Source organism: Periplaneta americana, chromosome 17 (genome assembly GCF_040183065.1).
Source record: "Periplaneta americana isolate PAMFEO1 chromosome 17, P.americana_PAMFEO1_priV1, whole genome shotgun sequence".
NCBI lineage: Eukaryota > Metazoa > Arthropoda > Insecta > Blattodea > Blattidae > Periplaneta > Periplaneta americana.
The window spans coordinates 21,496,909-21,518,283 of NC_091133.1; the positions used below are offsets into that span (position 1 = coordinate 21,496,909).

A 21,375-nucleotide genomic window follows, 5' to 3' on the forward strand; every position below is an offset into this window, starting at 1 on the left:
CCAATATACTAGGTACAAAATCACTGCCATTTGTAGTATTTGTCAGTATCGAAATTCGAAACGTAGTTGGCAAAAGAAAATTCAACCTGCAAACTAGAAAGTCACCACAATCCACTAGCATATGTAGTAAAGGGGGAAAAGTGGTTAGGTTTCACCATTAGGGTATGAAGTAAGCTGACCCGAACTATAGTAAAGGCATCGTCAATTTAATTGCGATCTTTTAACTTGGATGCGACTGGCGCCATAGCAGTAGACTAGCTAGCTGTTATCACCTGATGTCAGAATAAGCTTCTCAAGGGTACTGTTTTCTTTCAGAGCAACTGATTGGGGGTGTTTGTGGCAAACGGTAGCAGTACAATGGCCCATCCCTCGCATTTTTACTTGTTCCTACTTTACCGTTACTTCCTAAGGGATACATAAAATGTTAACATGGCAAAGGGATGTCCATTTTTTGACAGAATGCATTTTTAATTATTAAATTATTTTTATGCACTAGAGACGAAGGAAAAAGCTTTATAAACAATTTTAAAACGTATAACTTATGAGCTAAGTCGAGGGAAAATTTGTGAAAAAGAAGTGTATCCTTTCAAAATATATAAAATGTGTAATGTATGCCAAAATATTTATTATGCACCAAAATATGTAACTTAAAACTTCGGAATAATGATTCCTTTGGTGTGATTCGCCGACATTTTAGCTTTTCTTATAGGACCAGAATATGTAATTACATAAAATTCGGGCTCTAGTCATAATTTAATGGCCATAAGAAAGTGGACACTACATTTTTGACTTTACGAAATGGATCTCGTGTCTGTGTTTCGTTGTACTGTACATTACGGAGTTCAATGTTGGCATCGAATTGACAGTTCTCCATTTTGGGTGTGAAATATCATGACGTATTTTCCTGTTTGAATTCTAATTGCCATTGCATATTTTTGGGACTTAACGCCCACCCGGTGCAAAGCATATGAAGCTGGTTTTTCCCTCTGTTGACTGAAGTCAGAGCACAACTTCCCGCATGCCTATAAGCAGTTGAATGAGATACGAGTTCACATCTTCACTGTGTCCACCATAGAAGAATGTAAAACTGCTAATGGGTATTTACATTCACTTCACAATTATTTTCTTTTTGCAGTGATTTATATATTTTTTCTTTGATGCTGCTATATCTATTCTATTGTGTACATCAAATAGCGTCTTTTATTTTGCTCCGACTTGAAAGGAGTTTCCGGGAAATAATATTATTAGGAAGAAAAGAAAAAACGAATGCAGTTGCTGCGGCGCATGTGTTTGAAAGCTGCGAGGTCTAGGTGAAGCGGCGTTCACACCAACGCGTTGCTGTGAAAGGGAAACATCGACGTGGGATCCAGCAAGACCATTTATGTTTCATAAAATACTTGCTGGTCAACATACATTAAGGAATGAGCACATCTTTAACCATATATTGGATATGGCATGGAATCGTATTTGCCGAACGGCTAGATTAGCGGCTTTCTACGTTGGAGACCCGGTTCAAATCGCAAAGAGTCCGAGTGGAATAAAAGTGTTTGGTGAACAAAAATATCTATCTCTCTGCCTGTCTGTCTGTCTATCTGTTCTGATCTGTCTGTCTGGTTTGTCTGATCTGTCTGTTCTGGTCTGTCTGTTCTCGTCTGTCTGGTTTGTTTCTTTTGGTCTGTCTGTCTGTCTGGTCTGTGCGTTCTGGTCTGTCTGTCTGGTTCGTCTGTTCTGTCTGTCTAGTCTGTCTTTCTAGCTTTCGAGCTTTTTATTATTTCTCTATTTATCTCTCTATCTTACCTTATCTATCATTACGACATAATCATCATCATCATCATCATCATCATCATCATAATTCATAGTCATCATCAATATAGATACATTTTCTGTTGTACACTATGATCATTATTATGACTGCAGAGTGCGGTATAGTTTCGATGTATTATTTCTAGAAGGGGACGTTCGAGACCAATTGTTTGTTGTTTAGTCAACTGTCCGAAAACAGGTTTGAACCTCATAAGTAACACCAATAAGGCATCACTCGTGAAGCAACTAGGCCAGGAGATAATGGGGTAGGATAGTGAGTTCCAATGAACAATAACAAAGTCGCCGTTGAAAGACTTCTTCTTCTTCTTCTTCTTCTTCTTCTTCTTCTTCTTCTTCTTCTTCATATATTAGGACTGTGTCCTATATTTTTCCATTTTGCTTCACTATGTGTCTGGTGACCATATTCCTTGCCACCGCCTTGATGCCGCCGCAATGGTCGTGATGTATTTGGTGTGTTTGATGGCGATTTAGGTAACCCGTCTTCAGCCATTTCGGCCATTCTGCATACATGGTTTCTCCATCATTTTCTTCTCTTCCTGATTCATTTAATTACTTCGTTGAAAGACAACATTTTGTGTATTTTTTTTTTTTACTTTCAATCGCAATGATAATTCTTCTAACTTGGCACGAAAAGACAAAGGTTTATATGAAGATTTTGCCTTCAAGTAAAAAAGAAATTGTATTAAACTATAACTCTCCCATTTATATTAACATCCGCCCTTCCTGCTGTATACACGTACTTACAATAATAATAATAATAATAATAATAATAATAATAATAATAATAGTAATAATAATAATAATAATAATAATAATAATAATAATAATAATAATAATAATAATAATAATAGCCATCATAATCATCGAACCTTAACAGTTAACTCAGACATCTGCACCAATAGGAGAAATCTCGTGAACGTTTGTCATATACCTGATTCTCATTCGGTTCAATTTGAAACATGATTAGGGGTTGTAGCTTGGCTTTCTGTAATGGTGGCAAGAATGATTACGAATAATACAGACGTGCTGGAAATTGTTGGCAGTAATGGAAGTACTGTACTTCGAGAAAATCTAGTTAAAAATTGTAATACACTTTCTCTATTATTGGAACTACATAGGAAGATACATAAAGCTGTCTTATGTCGTTTTATTAGGAGTGCATCACGTAAATGTGTAAAGTATAGGATCTTTTATAATATGCGGCACTTTGAAACATGTTTAGCATCTAAAAGCGGAAAGAACTGATGGAAATTTAGGTAATATATCATCTATAATCGAACTTCATATCGTTATAGAAAGCATCTTCTTTTATTTAAGGGTATATGTACGTGAACGACCGCAAATAATATCACAATGTGCAAACTCTAAATTTCTAAAATTTTACAAGAAAATGAACTCACAAGTGGACAAAAATTACAATGTACCGGTACCATAAAAAGACTTATTAGAACTTAAATAGCTGATAGAAGTATAATAAAAAGTTACTAATATTTTTTAAAAGCCAGTTTTATCAGAGTATGAAAAAAAATGATGAAGTTACGTATATCATTTGCTAACCATAACAATGTTAGAGTTTCTCTGACACATTTAATTTTTTACTTTATGTAATAAACACTTATTTCTAAAAAGTGGACTACTCTCAGACATGTAGAGTTGTTAATTTTAATACAATTGGATTTTTATGTGCCCTATGTGAGATATATTAAAGTTTACATAATTTTTTGTGACCCATTTTTTTTATTTTCAAAGGCGTGAGCATTATTGTAGTCTGCTTTTTGCATAAATAGATGTGAAATTAGTGTACAAAATTTCAGTATTCTATCAATAATGGTTGTGGAGTTATGGAATAATATGTGTGGAAAAATTGCAACTTTTGGGAAATTTAATTTAAAGTTAAAAGTGAATATCTTACCTTACTTGTATTGTGATAGAACATGTACATATAAATGAATGAATGAATGAATGAATGAATGAATGAATAAATAGATAAATAAATAAATAAATAAATAAATAAATAAATCATCATCCACTTCAAGCACTAGGCCTAGTGGTCTGTTGCGGTCTCAATGGTCTCTTGCCATCTTTTTAATAGTCTTCCAATATATCGTTGTCCAGAAGGGCGGTAATGTAGCACTGCCTTTGGCCAGCTTTCTGCTGGCATTTTCTCGTCATGCTGTTTCCAATTAACTCTATAGATTTAAAAAAAAATTAATATAGGTTGGACGATCAATTCTTCCAAAATTTCTGTATTTCGTTTTCTATCCCAAATTGTGTATCGCGCCGTTTTCCTCATGAATTTCATTCCGTTGGAGTTATACGTTGTACATATTTTTTTGTCAAAGTCCAGGCTCCTGATCCTTAGATTAAAATAGGTCGTGCTAAAATGTTGTACATCTTTAATCTTGTATGTTTCTGTACTAAATTAGGTTTAAAAATTGAATTGATAATGCCGGTAACTTTTACAAAATTAGTTATTTTAGAATCGATATCCTTTTCTATTTCATATGAAAGACGGTACCCTAAATATTTAAATGTGTTCACTTGTTGTAGAATTCTGTTTTTACTTCTTATTGGATATTTACCTTTAAACGCCACTGCTTCTGACTTTTCTACAGAAGTCGTCACATTGCAGTCCTTTGCAACTGTGTTCAATGAATAAATGGACTTCTGAAGTGGCCAACAGAACCTGATCGTCTGCGAAGAAAATTGTATCTATTTATAGAAACATAGCCTCTGTTTGGGTTTCGGACCTAGGCGGAGTTACGGGGGGGGGGGACTGCGCCCCAAACTTGGCCGAACTATTTTTCTATTAACTTTAGCAAATATTGAATTCAAAACATTTTTCTTGCTTTTGTTTATGATTAAGTTTCTGTGCTCAAATTGACGAATTAATGTCTTCAGACCATGTGGCTCGTCTATAATATTTATTTTACATTTCTGAATGTATAAGAATTTCTATACCTCACTTGAGGGATGGAAGCACTGCAATGTTTTTTGTAACAAACAGCCTGTACTGATGTGTTAGAACTCTGCAGGTGTTCAAGCAGTCACTTAGAGAAATATGAATAACGTACTGCACAACAATGCAGAAAAAAGAAAAGTGATCCCGGTATAATGTGTAAACATAAAGACGAAATTAAATAAAATAGAGTTTACACTTCTTACGATATATTGCTTTTTAAATGAACATATATATTAAATGTAAAATTGGTCCTCCACTGTGGACTCATGGCTAGCACGTCTGGCCATGAAACGAGCGGCCCAGGTTCAAATTCTGGTTGGAACAAGTTACTTGGTTGGGATTTTCCCTCAACCAATTGAAGCAGAATTGCTGAGTAATTTTCGGTGTTGGAGCTCGGACTCATTTCGCCATCATTAATTCACATATCATCATCATCATCATCATCATCATCATCATCATCATCATCATCATCCATACAATAGCCAGTGTTAAGTTCACGGTGCGGCATGCTGTACTTGTACAAGAGCACAGCCGTTCGGCTATCCAATCATTCACAGAATAGGAGTGGTAAGCACAATAATATCAGGCTGTAGTGCAAGCCTTCGGGTCCCTCCTCCGTACAAGAGGGGAAAAAAAGTAAAATTCTCTGTATATTTTGTTACAATTTTACTTTATTTTACAATACCTTTATTATGATCATATTCCGATATACTGTAATAAGGCCAAGCTATAATGGAGGGAGGAGATAAATGATGTCCCCCATAATCTCGTTATATCGGGATTCTATGGTTTTGCTTTGCCCCCCCCCCCAGGAAACTGTTCTCTCTCCGCCTATGGTTTTGAAACACCATTTACATATCATGGAGTTCATGTAGATTATAAAAAGCAGAGGCGAGAGAGGACGTCCCTGTCGTACAGCTGTGTTAATATTTTTAAAATCTGTTGGTTGATTATTTACTCTAACAACAATCTTTTTGTTCGTGTACATATTATAAATAGATTGTAATATTTGCTTTGGGATCTCGTTTTCTTTTAGCATAATTAATAATTTTTCTGTTTAATTTGACAAAAGTTTTTCATAATCTATGAAAGGCATTTGTAATCCTAAATTAAATAAATAAATAAATAAATAAATAAATAAATAAATAAATAAATAAATAAATAAATAAACTATATATCAGAAAAAACTACGCAATTTTCAAAAAAAAATTTTTTTTTTTAAATATTCACATAGGTCTACATTGATCTGAGCCGGTGGAAAGCAAATACCCGAGCCCAGTGGTCGGTATTTCTTGACTCGCCAGTTAATCCCTTAATACTCAAGTAGGATGGAGGAGTAAGACATGATCCCCCTCCCTTAGCCATCACTTCTTCATTCACAGTTAAGCAGTCTGGGTATCTCCCCTCCTACTTCCCCTTTGCTGTGTATCACGGACTGCACTCTTTGCCGACCACTGCTGTAGCCATTATTTCTGCTATTTTATTTCTTTTCATTCGTGGCCTACCAGCCGGCTGCTGGCTCCACGTCTGCATGTCTCAGTAGAGGTAAACTATCATCCATCCAGTACGGGAGTAACGTGTTACAGCAGTTATAGGTGGTTTTCAAAACCTCGTTTCGCTACTTATACTATCTTCCCAAATTCATCACGATACTGGGTGGGCACCGGTCTTATTCACTGGCCGAAATTTCGTGAGAAAATTTCTCCCCACGAGGACTGAAACCAGCGCGCATTCCGTAAGGCGAATCTTGGGAATGATGCCTTGCACTACTACGCTATGGCACGGGACCAATAATGTTGTAAGCTAGTGTGCTTTAAAAATATTTCTGTAGCGTATTAAGAGTAGGAGACATCCTTCCATTTAATTCTAAACCTTTGAGGTTTTCCTACAGAGATTTACCTACTTGCATGGAACAGTCAAAACGCTTATGCAAATTAGGTGTTCAACTACGGTTAGTTTCTACACTGGGGACAGAACATCTAGAAGCTTGGAAGCTTGTATTGAGAGATCGCAGCTGGATCAGTGAAAGTAGGTGGTTAACGTTTTCAGTTTGTAGTGCAACGAACAATTCTGCTGTGTGGGCTCTTCTGTAGTGACGTCATTGACGCCTCTAGTTGTTCTGTCCCCGGTGTAAATTGGATTATTTCTGTATTTCTGCGCTCTGCGATATGAAATTTTAATATCAGTAGAACATTTTAAAGTCATTTTAGTGTAGATCGAGGCTTTCATGTAACAGAAATAGGATAATAATAACAATAATAATAATAATAATAATAATAATAATAATAATAATAATAATAATAATAATAAAGTTGAAAATAGATGTTAATTGGAAAGAGAGAAAGCTATTCTGTAACCTCTTTCTGAAACAGGATGGGAGAATAAATATCAAAGGGAAGTGGAATAGGGAGAGGAGTAAAACAAGGATGCCCTTTATCACCTACTCTGTTCAACATCTACTTGGAGGATTTAGTGAAGAACTGTTTTCAGAACATGAGAAGGGTGATAGTAGAAAGAAGAAACAAGTGCATTAGATTTTCTGATGATATGTCGTTTAGTAAAAAATACTTACATGCTACTGGACGTACATGAAGCTATGAGCAGTAGCCTGTGGGATGAACATAAATGCAAACAAGACGAAGATCATGGTTATAGAAAAATTAAAGAACTCGAAACGAAGTAGCGGACGATATGAATAGCTTCAAATACTTGGGGTGTGCTATAAGTAGTAACATGAGCTGCCAGAAAGTCAAAAGGAGGTTAACATTGGCAAAGTAAGCTTTTAAAAGAAAAAACGAGCGTCTTCTGCTATTCTCTGGAAAAAATCTAAGGAAGAGACTAGTGAAGTTCTTTGTGTGGAGTGTAGCATTGTATGGGACAGAAACATGGACATTACGACGAAGTGAATAGAAGCGACTAGAAGCATTTGGAGGAGAATAGAGCGTGTGAAATGGACAGACAGAATTAGAATTGAAACTATGCTAAAAAGAGTGAGCGAAGAAAGAGTAGTGCTGAAACTGAAGAGAAAAAGGCCACTGGCTAAGAAGAAATTGCTTACTGAAGGCTGCACTGGAAGGAATGGTGAACGGAATAAAAATTCGGGGCAATAGATGATATGAGATGGTAGATAACATTCAGATATGTGGCTCATTAATATATGGAGACTAAGAGGAAGGCGGAACGTATGAAATACTGGAGAATGCTGGGTTTGCACTGAAAGACCTTCTCTTGGGTAGAACATTTGAATAATAATAATAATAATAATAATAATAATAATAATAATAATAGTAGCAGTAATAATCACAATAATAATAGTAATAATAATAATAGTGGCAATAATAATAGTAATAATAATAGTGGCAATAATAATAGTAATAATAACAGTGGCAATAATAATAATAACAATAATAATAATAATAATAATAATAATAATAATAATAATAATACAATCACTACCGTCATGATTACCAGTATCAAGAACTCTGCCACTAGGGCCCTATTTCACAAAAGTATGGTCTAATATTGAGCTGTAACTATAGGCCACTGTTGCCAACATATCGCCCTACAATCTCGCTAACTTTTCAACAAAAAGTAGCTAAATCTGTCCAAAGTTTGTTAAAAAATCCCCAGAAACATCGCTAAAAATTAATAATAAGTATTACTAAATAAAAATAAGAAAAACATACATTTGCGAAGAAAAATATAATTTTCTCGTCACTCTCTTCTGCGGAGTCTGGTTGTATTGTTGACGGCTGTGATGTTGAGGTGGAAGATGTGGGAACAGCTGATCTTTGAGTGCACATGTCCGCAACCGTTGCCGTTATAGCTATACCAGTAGCCGCTTATTAAAGAACCCGCCTACTGCAGGGGGGTAAGAGGGGTGTAGCATGCGCGGCGCGAGGAGTCTGAGCTGAATTTTGTTTGTAGGATACCTATAATAGTGTTAATAGAATTGTGTTCCACAAAGGTTTCTTGTAAATTTGTACTTTATTTCTCCATACTTACAAGAGTAGAAGCAATTTGTACTACCCTGTTACGGACTCTAATAGAAACTGACTGCATTGAGTGTCCACAGCAATAGGAAAATATTCTTGACCGTTACGGAGCTATATGACGAATGCGATTGTTGACTTTTAACCACATTTAAAACATTGTTTTCTCGTTTGCCTCTTACTTATACTTTTAATCTTTGTTTGTGTAAACTATAATAATATTAATTTGTATAGTTTAATTACGTTAATGCAAACTTGATGAATTTTCTTTATTTCTAATACTATCGGAGTAATATTGCAATGATTATAAGTCCATAGTTCTAATGTATAAAAGTCTTAAAACAAGGTTCTTTAATTCTTCCAAACTCATAATTTTTTATGCTCGACCATGCCGAAATGTACTAATTATACACCTGGTAGCAGTCCTTTAATACATGTCATTAAAGTACACCTATTCATTAAAGTTCAGGTTTTCGATTATTCTCGGATATGCAATCGAAAGACAACTAGGGAAACGTCACGAAGGCTGGAAATCCAATACTGTCGCAGAAGGTTATGTTCTGTTACTATAATAATTAGCGTTAATTGTAAATAATATTCAAATAAATTCAATTTGTCATCTCGTTTTTCAATGTCGAATTCAAGGTTATATCAAGTTTAACGTTTATCTTACTCTCTAGATTATATCAAGGTTGTCGACATTCGTTTCCCAGAAAAAATCAATACTTTCGCGTCTGCGCACATCTCACAATTCATGAGGTAGGCTATTGCACTCACTCACATGACAATAACATGAATACTTATGAATAATTTCAAGTTAGAAATATACTTACTTACTTACAAATGGCTTTTAAGGAACCCGAAGGTTCATTGCCGCCCTCACATAAGCCCGCCAGCGGTCCCTATCCTGTGCAAGATTAATCCAGTCTCTATCATCATACCCAACCTCCCTCAAATCCATTTTAATATTATCCTCCCATCTACGTCTCGGCCTCCCTAAAGGTCTTTTTCCCTCCGGTCTCCCAACTAACATTCTATATGCATTTCTGGATTCGCCCATACGTGCTACATGCCCTGCCCATCTCAAACGTCTGGATTTAATGTTCCTAATTATGTCAGGTGAAGAATACAATGCGTGCAGTTCTGTGTTGTGTAACTTTCTCCATTCTTCTGTAACTTCATCCCGCTTAGCCCCAAATATTTTCCTAAGCACCTTATTCTCAAACACCCTGAACCTATGTTCCTCTCTCAGAGTAAGAGTCCAAGTTTCACAACCATACAGAAGAACCAGTTAGAAATATAGTCGAGCATAAAAGTCGTATGAGACTTGCCTATAATGGTAATTAAAACGTTCGTATAAAAATTATGAAACTCGCTTGCGCTCGTTTCATAAACATCCTCGCGTCTTAATTACTACCATTATAGGCTCGTTGCATAATGTACTATTGCCTGACCGGATTAAGCGAAGTCCGGCTTATCATGGTCCGGATTAACGAGGTTTTATTGTATGTGAATAATTTAAAATCAATCCATATTAAATAATAACGTGAACATATTACAGAAGTCGTATTTATATGTTTTTATAAAACTAATCTCAGGAAAAATAGCTTTCCACCTCGCCATGTTTGCTAAAGTCCTCGGAGAAACGATATAATTTCGTAACGGCATTTCTTTTGCTGCCAGGTGTATACCTGTACTACTACTAGCACTACTATTCCTACTGTTACCACAAATGCTACAGGAATCCTACAAGCAAAACTCAGCTCGAACTCCTCGCGGCGCGCATGCCCCTTCAGTAGGCTTGAGAGCATGCTGGGAACGGGAGCATACGTCATCTGCGCGGGACAGTCACGCCCACTGGTTTCTGCGCACTGAGTTTTCCTTGTTGGATGCCTATATCAGCACTGCTACTACTACTGCTAGCCTATTACCGCTACAAAACCACTTTTATTACCATTACTACAAAATAGCTAAAAAAAAGTACTGCACTTTAGACAAGTGTCATGCTTACTCTATAGGCCTATCGAAGAAACCTGAATATTTATCCGCTTAATTTCAGACAAAAAAGTCCAAATTTAGGCTCATTAGAGATGCTTATTTTATTTAACGACGCCTTTGAAGTAAAGAGGTTCCTATGTTGGCATAGAGACATCCTGGACTAGTTATTGGTTTGAAAATCATACATTTCATACACAGAAAATAGGTCTTAGTTTTCGCTATCGTAATCTTAATGTATCTCTGCACTTCATGTGCCTACATCAATAATTAAAAGCAATAGTTAAATATGTTATATTACATATTCTGTATTTATATTTAACGATGATATTAACTATCCGTCTTATTGGGCATCAGTATGATGGAAATGGGATTTCAAGGAATAAAAATGCTCAAATAAAACTCTTGCATAGAAAATACAGGAATCAAGTTACGGTTCCTTTATTGAGATACTGGAAGAGATGCATTATAGGACCCCACCTCGAGTATCGATTATAATATATTATATATTTTCGATTATTGTATTAAGTATGCCATCTTAACAAAACTAAAAACATACTACAAGTATGATTTAATAAAACCAACAACTATGAAATAAGCTCATATTAGTCACCTTTGTTATATATTATATTATATTCAAAATAAAGTTAAAGAAACAAACCGAAACTAAACTTGAAAAACCAGTGACATTAAACTTTGAAATAATACAACGCTGGTATTAATACAACAATGAAATTTAGTTGATATTAGTCATCTTTATAAAATATTACAAAATACTAATTTTACTCTATTTATACTGCATTTTTGGTCCAGGGAAAATACTAGTCTTCCATAAAAAAACTTTTTTACTGGTATTTTCCTTGGGTCAAAAAATTGGTGTAAAAATTAGCATTTAACTGGACCTCACTGGAGATGTTTCGTTTAATTTTCTCCGTTATCCAAGTGATTTCACAACGTGTTACGATACGGCGTTCCTGTGTGTATCATTTAATACCTTGTATTTTCCTATGACATCACCACATGAGTCCATCTCGTTTACTTTTACATTTCTTCAAACTCATCCCAGAATTACATGTTTCGCAGAACATTTCACTCCTAAGTAAAACACAATTACATAAAAAACATAGAACATATCTGTATTTATGGATAAAGTAAGTAAAAAGGTTCTATTTATAATTCCATTTCTAGTCTTACATTTTAAACCATCAGGAAGAATTTGAGCCACTCCTTTTTATATTTAACTAGGCCTATAGCATTCGAAATTGCCGCCATGATTATGATCAAATTAATTTTCAAATAATATTGGTTGGCTGACAACATAATAAAAACTATACATATCGATGAATTAATTGATCGAAACGCTACTTCCGTTCACCTTTTTTGCGGTTTTGCATATTCTTATACAGCGACATCATTTTATTTTTATATTATCTTAATGTCGTCTATCATCTGATATCTTCTTCTGCCCGGAAATCTGCTCCACTTCACCATTCCTTCCATTTCATCCTTAAGTAGGCAGTTTCTTTTCAGTCAGTGACCCAAACAATTTATTTTTCTCTTCCTGATCAGTTTCAGCATCATTCTTTCTTCACCCACTCCTTCCAACACAGCTTCATTTCTTATTCTGTCTGTTTCACACGCTCCATTCTTCTTTATATCCACAATTCAAATGCTTCTCCCTCTCCCTCTCCCTCTCCCTCTCCCTCTCCCTCTCCCTCTCCCTCTCCCTCTCCCTCTCCCTCTCCCTCTTCCTCTTCCTCTTCCTCTTCCTCTTCCTCTTCCTCTTCCTCTTCCTCTTCCTCTCCTCTCCTCTCCTCTCCTCTCCTCTCCTCTCCTCTCCTCTCCTCTCCTCTCCTCTCCTCTCCTCTCCGTCGTAATATCCATGTTTCTGCCCCATATTGGTCTATTTATTTGAAGCTGTTTTTCGAAAAGCTAAACATGAATAAAAATATAGTTTCAGGAATCATTTTGAGATTACGTTAGAGTCCCAATTATTCGGACTTCGATTATCCGGCCTTCCCTTTTACCCGGATTACTTTTTTTTAATTGTAGTAGTGTACATTATATACATCACTAAAAAAAAACACAGTTTTTTAAGTTAATTACATGCTGTATTTTTAATAATAATAATAATAATAATAATAATAATAATAATAATAATAATAATAATAATAATAATAATTCTTTATTTATACTGGCAGAGTTAAGGCCATAGGGCCTTCTCTTACAGGTCACAAAGTATACAAGCAGTTAAAATTAAAAAAAAAGGTTAAAGAAAAGAATACTAACATATTACAAAAAAAAAAAACAATAGCATAATAAAATCGACACTAAACAACATGAAAATAATACCATAATAGAAAAAAAAGAAAGTAAAATACATTGGAATATAATGAAAGCAACTCATTTAGTACAAATGGTTAATATGAAAAAACGTAAGGAAGAATATATCAAAATGGAATGTATTACTGTGTTATGTAATAAATGTATTATTATGAATAAAAACGCTTTTATTATGTGGGCCTACATGTGAGTAACATCTTTCTACATTACTGGGTCCTACCTTCGTCCCTTTAAGACTCGAGATTTTTAAACGAAAATCGGGACATGTCCCGCCAAATCGGGACATCTGGCAACCCTGCCCTCGGCCCGTATAGTCCGGATAATCGGACTGTATTATATAGGGCTCCTACAAAAGATCTTTCCGTTTTCGAACACATGTAATTTATGTTCTATAAATCTGAGGTGCTTGAAAATAGTGCCAATGGAAAGAGAAACTCAAAAACTTTACTTTCTTACCTTAAAGATGTTAAATGTGTCCCCCCTTGATAACACGACACACATCAGTCTCTAGTCAAGTGTTCTACGTAGGTACGCGGATTTTCCGATCCCCAGATCCTGAGGTTATGTCTGTTCACCTTACCAGAAAGATGAAAAGTGGCTTAGTCCCAAATCACCACGGAACGAATCAATTCTCCATCGTTTTCAATTAAAGTCTGCATACTTATGCAGTAGCAGTTTGTCCTCTGGTTTTAGGGCTAGCAGCCAGACAACACACGCCCGTAACTGCCTGCGTCAGGCTTGGCTTCCGGCGCAGCTGCAGAACAGGTTAGAATTTAGACTGGCTTATTCAGCCCTGGGTTTAAAAGCCAAGTCCAGGCGGGACCCGTGAAAGCCTGCCTGTGTAGTCGTATTGTAGGATGACTTGCATTCAGATATCCATGAAACAGTACTAGTTTGAAATGTAAGTTCGTTGGCTATTTAGTCATTTCGGAAATCTGTATTTTCTGGTAAAATACGGCAGAAAATTCTTTATTAAAGTAACATAGTTTTACAATTTGTTTCATTACAGAATTTAATAAAAAATAAGATAAATATTATACATTTTATTTTCCTGCAAAGTGTATCTGACTCAACTAAATAGTAACATTTCTTAACTTGTGACTAGTTAAAAAAAGGAGAGGAAAGGAAAGGAAAGGAGAGGAGAGGAAAGGGAAGGGAAGGGAAGGGAAGGGAAGGGAAGGGAAGGGAAGGGAAAAAAGAAGTTGAAAATACATTGTAACAATTATTGTGAATATCAACATCTATTACAGGAAAAAAATTCAATTTTAACTTTTTCCTTATCAACAATTATAAGCCTTATAAAGACCTGTAAAATGTAAAAATGTTTTTCGTTCTTCGGAATATTCATTTGCTATTTAACTTCTATGGATTAGATTTCTTTTTATTTATAAAACTTAAAATTTGAAGAGTTTGCATTAAATTTATATTACTATGATGAAAAGGAAAGTGTAAGTAATTTATAATAGGCCTAACTGTTGGCATTTAATGTATATTATGCTGACGAGAAATAGTTTTCTTTATATTAATTACGTTTCAGAAGACGATAAATTAAGTTTTCAATAGTTTGTCTATATCTGTATTCTTCCTGTCGGGTTTGGATGAGACTTGGTTGATATTTATCCTGCACCTGAAAGCAACACAGTCTGGCGCAGGTCTGCGGAACAAAACCGTCCTTTCTGGTCGCTATTAGGACTGTTTGGGAGTCACGTGCAACCACAAGCCTGCCTGCTTGTGAGAAAAGGTTGACGGCAGGCGAGCGATACCCATGGCCGTGTGCACCATTCTCGATCATCTATCCCGTTTATTAGCAATCACGGAAACATGGTTAATTCTTGACAGTGATCAAGTTACAGATGCGGTGCACCGACATTTTCCCTCGATCAACTCAGTACCGTCAGCTGACGGTACGCTCGCTTGAGAAGAATCATCTGAGCGCTAGGTTACCGCGTATAAAACAGCGAACGAACGCAGCCTGTCAATTATCGCTTCGTTTTTGTTTGTCGGACTGCTTTCAAACATCCTCGCTGTTTTCAAATAACAAGTTTCAATAATCATGGAAGAAAAAAAGAAAAGGGCACCTAACTTCTCACAGTTCGCAGTGGGAATTCCTTTAGAACTCGTCAACAATTATGCATCCATATTACAGAATAAAAGTACTGACGGAAGTTCTCTAAGAGAAAAGCAGGCTACCTGGTTGGATTTAACCTCACAATTCACATGAGTTATACATGTTTACATAATTCCACATAATTTGTAACGTAATTTATACAGTGGTTATTTCATATTATTGATAATAATTGGGAAAATTTCAGTATACGGATACCTCACTGACAATTATCTTGAAATAGGCTACTAAAAAGAGCAGATTTGTATGTGTTTGTCGAATGCTCATCATCTTGCTTACGAAAAGACACATTTCAGTGTCAATAATGGGAAATTTCATTATACGGATACCTCACTGACAATTATCTTGAAATAGGCTACTAAAAAGAGCAGATATGTAGGCTATGTGTTTGTCGAATGCTCATCATCTTGCTTACGAAAAGACACATTTCAGTGCCAATAATTTATTTGGGAAAATTTCAGTATACGGATACCTCGCTAACAATTATTTTAAAATTACAAAAAAAAAAAAAAAAATTCGTTTGTGTATGTCGAATACGCATCATCATGCATACGAAAAGGAAGTTTTTAGTGCCAATTTATTTTATGTGCACAAGGTTGGAATTTTGGAGTAAAAGGGAAAGGAAAGTATCCTTGTTCTGAAATTTATCCATTTATTTTGTGTTCACAAGGTTGGAATTTTGGAGTAAGAGGGGAGGGAAGGTATCCGTGTAATTTCTCTTAATTCAAGCCAGTGGCGGCTCCTGCATATTTCTTAAGAGGAGGAAAGAAATTAACAGTACTAAATGACACATTCTTGAATGAAACATGCTACAAATTAGCCTACATGCATACATGTAAGACCAGGTAGTGTTGGGGTTGGTCTTCCCTTCTGTATAGCAATAATCTGTTCTTGTAAACTGAGTTTCCTAAATTGTCCAAAATATATTATGATTTCACTTCCATTCATTATTGAATAATTGCACAAATTAACAATTACAAGGAAATTCACAACCTCGTAGCATTTTTCGAGCACACTACAGCATCACACGTGTTGGAAGAGACTAGCTACTAACTCGTAACCGGAACCGTTTTACGGAAATGGGAATGGGAAATAATCTGAGGAAAGCGAGAACACTGCACCCACCCACGTGGTCTGTGTTGCCACATGTACATTTTACAAGTTCAGTATCACATACTTTTGAAGAATGTCAGTTCTTGTAAAGTCATACTATCATTATTGTTCAAAGCTGCCGGTGGCCGATTAATTTTTTATGTTAAAAATGATGTAGTTTGGAGTACCTACTTTCAGTTTCAAATATATTTGTACAAAACTGACAACTTTTCTGTTGCCCTGTCTAGTAAACAATGAATAGAAGTGAATTTCAGGGGCCAACTACTAAACTACTTCCTCTTTGTTTTACATAAACCCGATTTTAACTTTCAAATATCCACGAAAGTTTCAAACCATGAATAGTAGCCTATATAAAGTGCAATGAATAATATTTTTTATTTATAATTTAAAAAAAAAAGTTTACATGGTGTCTTTCATAACTTTGCGTTAAAACTGTTTCTGTTGTGTCTCCTAGATGACGTGTTATAGTCCGGTTGAATGCAACATCGTTAGGTGGCAGCGGTAGCGAACTTGCTGCACGACCAGTCGGTTTCTATTTCCCGTCCATGACTGATTCAGAGAACGATCTCCTCCCTCTCCGTTCATTTACTTGGTTTAAAACTCTGCTTCTTTCTCTGGCCGCTAGTGCGCTGTTGTCTATGTGTGTTAACTGCAGTAGAGGAGGAATGGAGTGCCTTTCCTCTACACAGTGTGTTAACTGCAGTAGAGGAGGAATGGAGTGCCTTTCCTCTACACAGACAATCTCGCATCTTTCTCGCAGTTTTTTACAGCACATGAGCGCGCGTCGTTTAAAACTCGATCAACCGAGTTTTTCTTATAGCTGTGAACTTAAAAATTATCGAATCTTCCTCGAATTTCAAGGCACGTATTTTTTTTTTTTTGGTATTTGCTTTCAAAAGAAGAAAATGTGAGGAGGACGTTCCTCCCTTCACTCCCCCGAGGAACCGCCACTGATTCAAGCGTAAATAGCCTAATTGTCCAAAACGTCATGTAGGTCTTAATAGTTTCAAACGGCAAATCTATAGCTAATAAGTGATAATCTCGCATTCTACAAAATGGTCATTTAGTTTTGCTATAACATTACCGGCATAGAATAACTACTTTATTATTATGTTAACAAAATTGGACAATTAGACCTAAATAATATTTTGTCCTCAAGTAAAGTCCCGATCTTCCAAAGCAGAAACATATATAAAACATTAGTCTAGTTTGAGAAAAAATAACATTTTTATTATTCATCTAAAAACTTACTCTTTCTACAATAACACCAATTCTGTTATTTCCGCAGTGATTTGCGTGTTCAAGATACATCATTTCATCTTCAATTCCATCAAGTACGTCAAATCGTGCCGCCATTTTGGTTTTCTCGACTTGACCATGTTCAATTCAAGATAATCGGTCCCACACCCGTGATCAAATTTGATCATCATCAACTCGCTTGTTTAACTTTGATCGAGATTGATACTCCGCAAATTGGCGTTGAAGATGGTCAAGTGCCGACTTAACCATGGTCAAATTTTAATCGAGAATGGTGCACACGGACACCAGTCACGAAGGTAAACAGTTGTGGGAGGTCTGAATGAGATTTTGCCTGTCTCTGCTAGCAGCAACTGTAGTCGGTAGGGATTATTATGAACATACGGTAACCATTCATATTCATTAATAAATTTGTAATAATTTTATTGTCAATATTATTTAATACAAAGATTCACGATCATTAAGTGGCATTATTCAGCTATGATACTTGTTACTTGCATTTTGTTGTTTGATTACAGGTATTACATACTTTACAAATTGCTTCATTCGAATTTTTCTTAAAATCTGTAGCTTCTTGAAGCCAGCCTGAAAATATTAATTTCCTGCATTAGGTGTGTCTGTAGTCTAATGGTGCCCAGGGCCGCTTCTCCCACTCATTGTACTTTCTGCACCTCTCATATTTCGGCATCTTCTACATAAACGTTATCACAGTTAGAGAAAGTAACCAAGTGAAAGAATCAGCTAATATGTCCAAGGTAAATTGCTGATTTCCCGCTATTATTAATTAACGGCTTACTGCTCAACATCGTATCTTATTAATTATCAAAGTTTAGAAATTAAGCATAGAAATGGATTACATGCATTTTACACTAAAAGTTTAATCGGTAATAAAATCCACTTATTTAATCCATTAATGTAATACATTTATAAGCATTAATTCCGTTATTAAAGACATCGTTGTAAATCATAGATCCCCGTGTCATTGCCTGGGAAGCTTTCTATGCAACCTTGAACGTTAGTCTGCCATCTTTTGAAAATTAAGGGGAATGCAATAACTGACGAATATTTACGTTCTGAAGAATATTACGTACAAGGGATCACAGTCACTCTTGTGAAAAAAATGTTCTAATTAAATTATTTTTATAATTTTAACATTAAAGACTCCAGAAAAGTAGCCAGGTCGCCAAGTGGAAATTTTCGTCGCCACAAGGAACATAAAAGGCGCCAGAATGGCGACAGTAGCCACATCTGGCAACTGTGGTAGCAGCCATTTCGCCTCAACAATGAATAAATTTGTTTATATGAGCTATTATAAGACAGTGTTACCAACTAGGAAAACAATGTTGACACAAATAATATTTCTGAGTTTCTCTTTCCATTGGTGCTATTTCACGCATCTCAGATTCATAGAACGTAAATTACATGTGTTCGAAACCGGAAAGGTCTTTTGTAGATCTGTATATAAAAAAATCTTATTGTAACACATTGTGCGATTTCAATTTATGAAACGAATTGTTGTAAATCCACAAGCAAGACTTCGTTACATATGATAAGAGAAATGTTAGAGCTGATGTTATGTTACTTATCACAAAACGTCTGTTAAATAGGCCTACCATGATAAACTGAGATGTAATAGACTAATATGATGAATGTTCAATGAGAAAGTTCTATCATGTTTGAGAAATTATGAAATAACAGCAAACCTACTTCAAGAGTTAGGAGTTACGTTGAACTAAATTAATAGGGAAACGTGAAAGGCCTAATTGAAAGTACAAAAAAAAAATATTGACAAACATATAGCATACTCAGGAAAGCTCCCCATTAATTATTACAAAAAATGAACGGCATGAAATTGGTTTGTTACATCCCCAGCGAAACAAATGCATTTCTATGAAGATACCTTATCTTGGCCAACAACTGTTAACGTTGAATCACCGGAAGAAGACTTTTAGATGTGAAAAACTAGAAAGTTAAAAAATACTGACTGACTGCTGGCTTCACAAAATATAAGAAGGAACTGTAAGAAATTCGACATCCCGTTTGTAGCTCTCTTTATATTGTCATACTCATTTGTCTGTAGTGTTAATATGATCATTATATTAATGTTAGTGAATAATTCGTTTACAAATACTTTATGAATAGTAATGTATTTGTAAGTATTATTCGTATAGGCTAGTACAGCGACTGCGAGCTGGCTCTCAATGAGTGCATAAGGTATTTCCCCTCCATTACCCCTTCTACCACTCGCCCCGCTACGCGCACGGTTTACGCAACATTACATAGTTTTGAAGCAGTCAGTTATGTACCACAGTCTGGTATATACAGTCACGAAGCTTGAGTTTATGAGGGTACTAGGAACAAAAGACTGTGCAGGTACTATTTCGCATTGTCTGTAATGAAGTGATAGTAGAGATCCTAGTGGTTAGCAACTCTCTATGGATGCATATTTACTACATATTGAGCTTCGTGACTGTGAATGTACTACGTTACCTAAGGAATATGGCACAACCAAAGAGAAAATATTCTTTCCGTAAGGAATAGGAATTAGATTATTTTTGTGGTGAACAAAATGAAAAAGTGTTTTGTTTGATATGTTGTGTACCAATTTGCTTTATTGCACATTTTAACATCAAACGACAGTTCAATACGAAGCATACCAAGAAGTATGGAAAAAGTATAATTTAGGATATTATTTACGGAATGACATTTCTGTAGAATTATTATAAATTTAATAAAATAAACAAGTAATAAATTACTGAATTGACTTATCAGTTAATATTTAGCTGCGTCAAATGACTGTTTACTAATAAATTTAACGATTAGACTAGTGTAATTCTACACGACTTTGTATCAACGTTAGAATTTGTTATCTATTATAGGGGACGAGAGAAAGTAGTTGTTAGCAAATCTGAAAAGGCAAACTACTGAAAAAAATCGTGCCAGCTACCGCATTTCAAAATATATTTAGGATAGAATGAAACCATTCGCAATGGGGGAGAATGTTAAAGACTTTAGTGTTAGCTGCAGAAGATGTTTGCCCTAACAATTCAAGTGCATCAGTCTGTCTCCTCACACAGTTGGGGCAGAACAGCGGTACTTAGTTCTGATGTAGGGGTACAATTAATGAATAAAATACAAACTATGAAGTGGTACTCCGTGGCACTAAATGAAAGTACAGTTAATAAAGATATTGCTCAATTAGTCATATTTAATGTCATTGACTTTTCAGATAATAATGCTACGCCACTGATGCAGACTGTGACTGTGCTGAAGTGGAGCGGCCGTTCATCGACTCAGTGTTGTGTACACGAACAGAAAGTGGAGTGAGGTTGCCATTGAGTTTCCCCTTCAGTACGAGCTCCCTAGGCTAGTATCATAACTTGTTAAAAAAATGTTATTATTTCTTATAAGTATTAATTGTCACATTTATTATGGTTTTAGTATAATATAATATATGTATTTGAATATCTATTTATGAAAATATTATTTCTGTCTCATTATGTCCCAGCAGATAACATTGTTTGTAGTCCTCAATGTCAATTTTGTTCCAAAAGGCAACATCTCCAAGATACATATATTTATATATTTAAGAGGTTATACCAGGTTTGCAGAATAGGGCGACAATTGTGGCGTTGCGTCATCACTCATCGGAAACGTCACGCATCCCTTCCTTCTACCCCCGCGTCATTGCCTTGGTAGGGGAGGGGATTTGTATTCAGTGTCTGTGTTATGTGATTGCGTAGGGGCGCAGTGACGTCATTCAA

At 35.5% G+C, this 21,375-nt stretch overlaps 1 long non-coding RNA gene across 1 annotated transcript in view; it reads left to right on the forward strand.

Moving 5' to 3' along the window:
• The window catches only part of LOC138692643 (uncharacterized), a 92,322-nt gene extending 71,173 nt beyond the window's left edge, over positions 1–21,149 (forward strand). The window contains exon 6 of the long non-coding RNA XR_011330094.1: positions 20,841–21,149. This is a non-coding gene — a long non-coding RNA (uncharacterized lncRNA). The remainder of the gene's footprint in view (positions 1–20,840) is intronic.
• Positions 21,150–21,375: the final 226 nt, after the last annotated feature.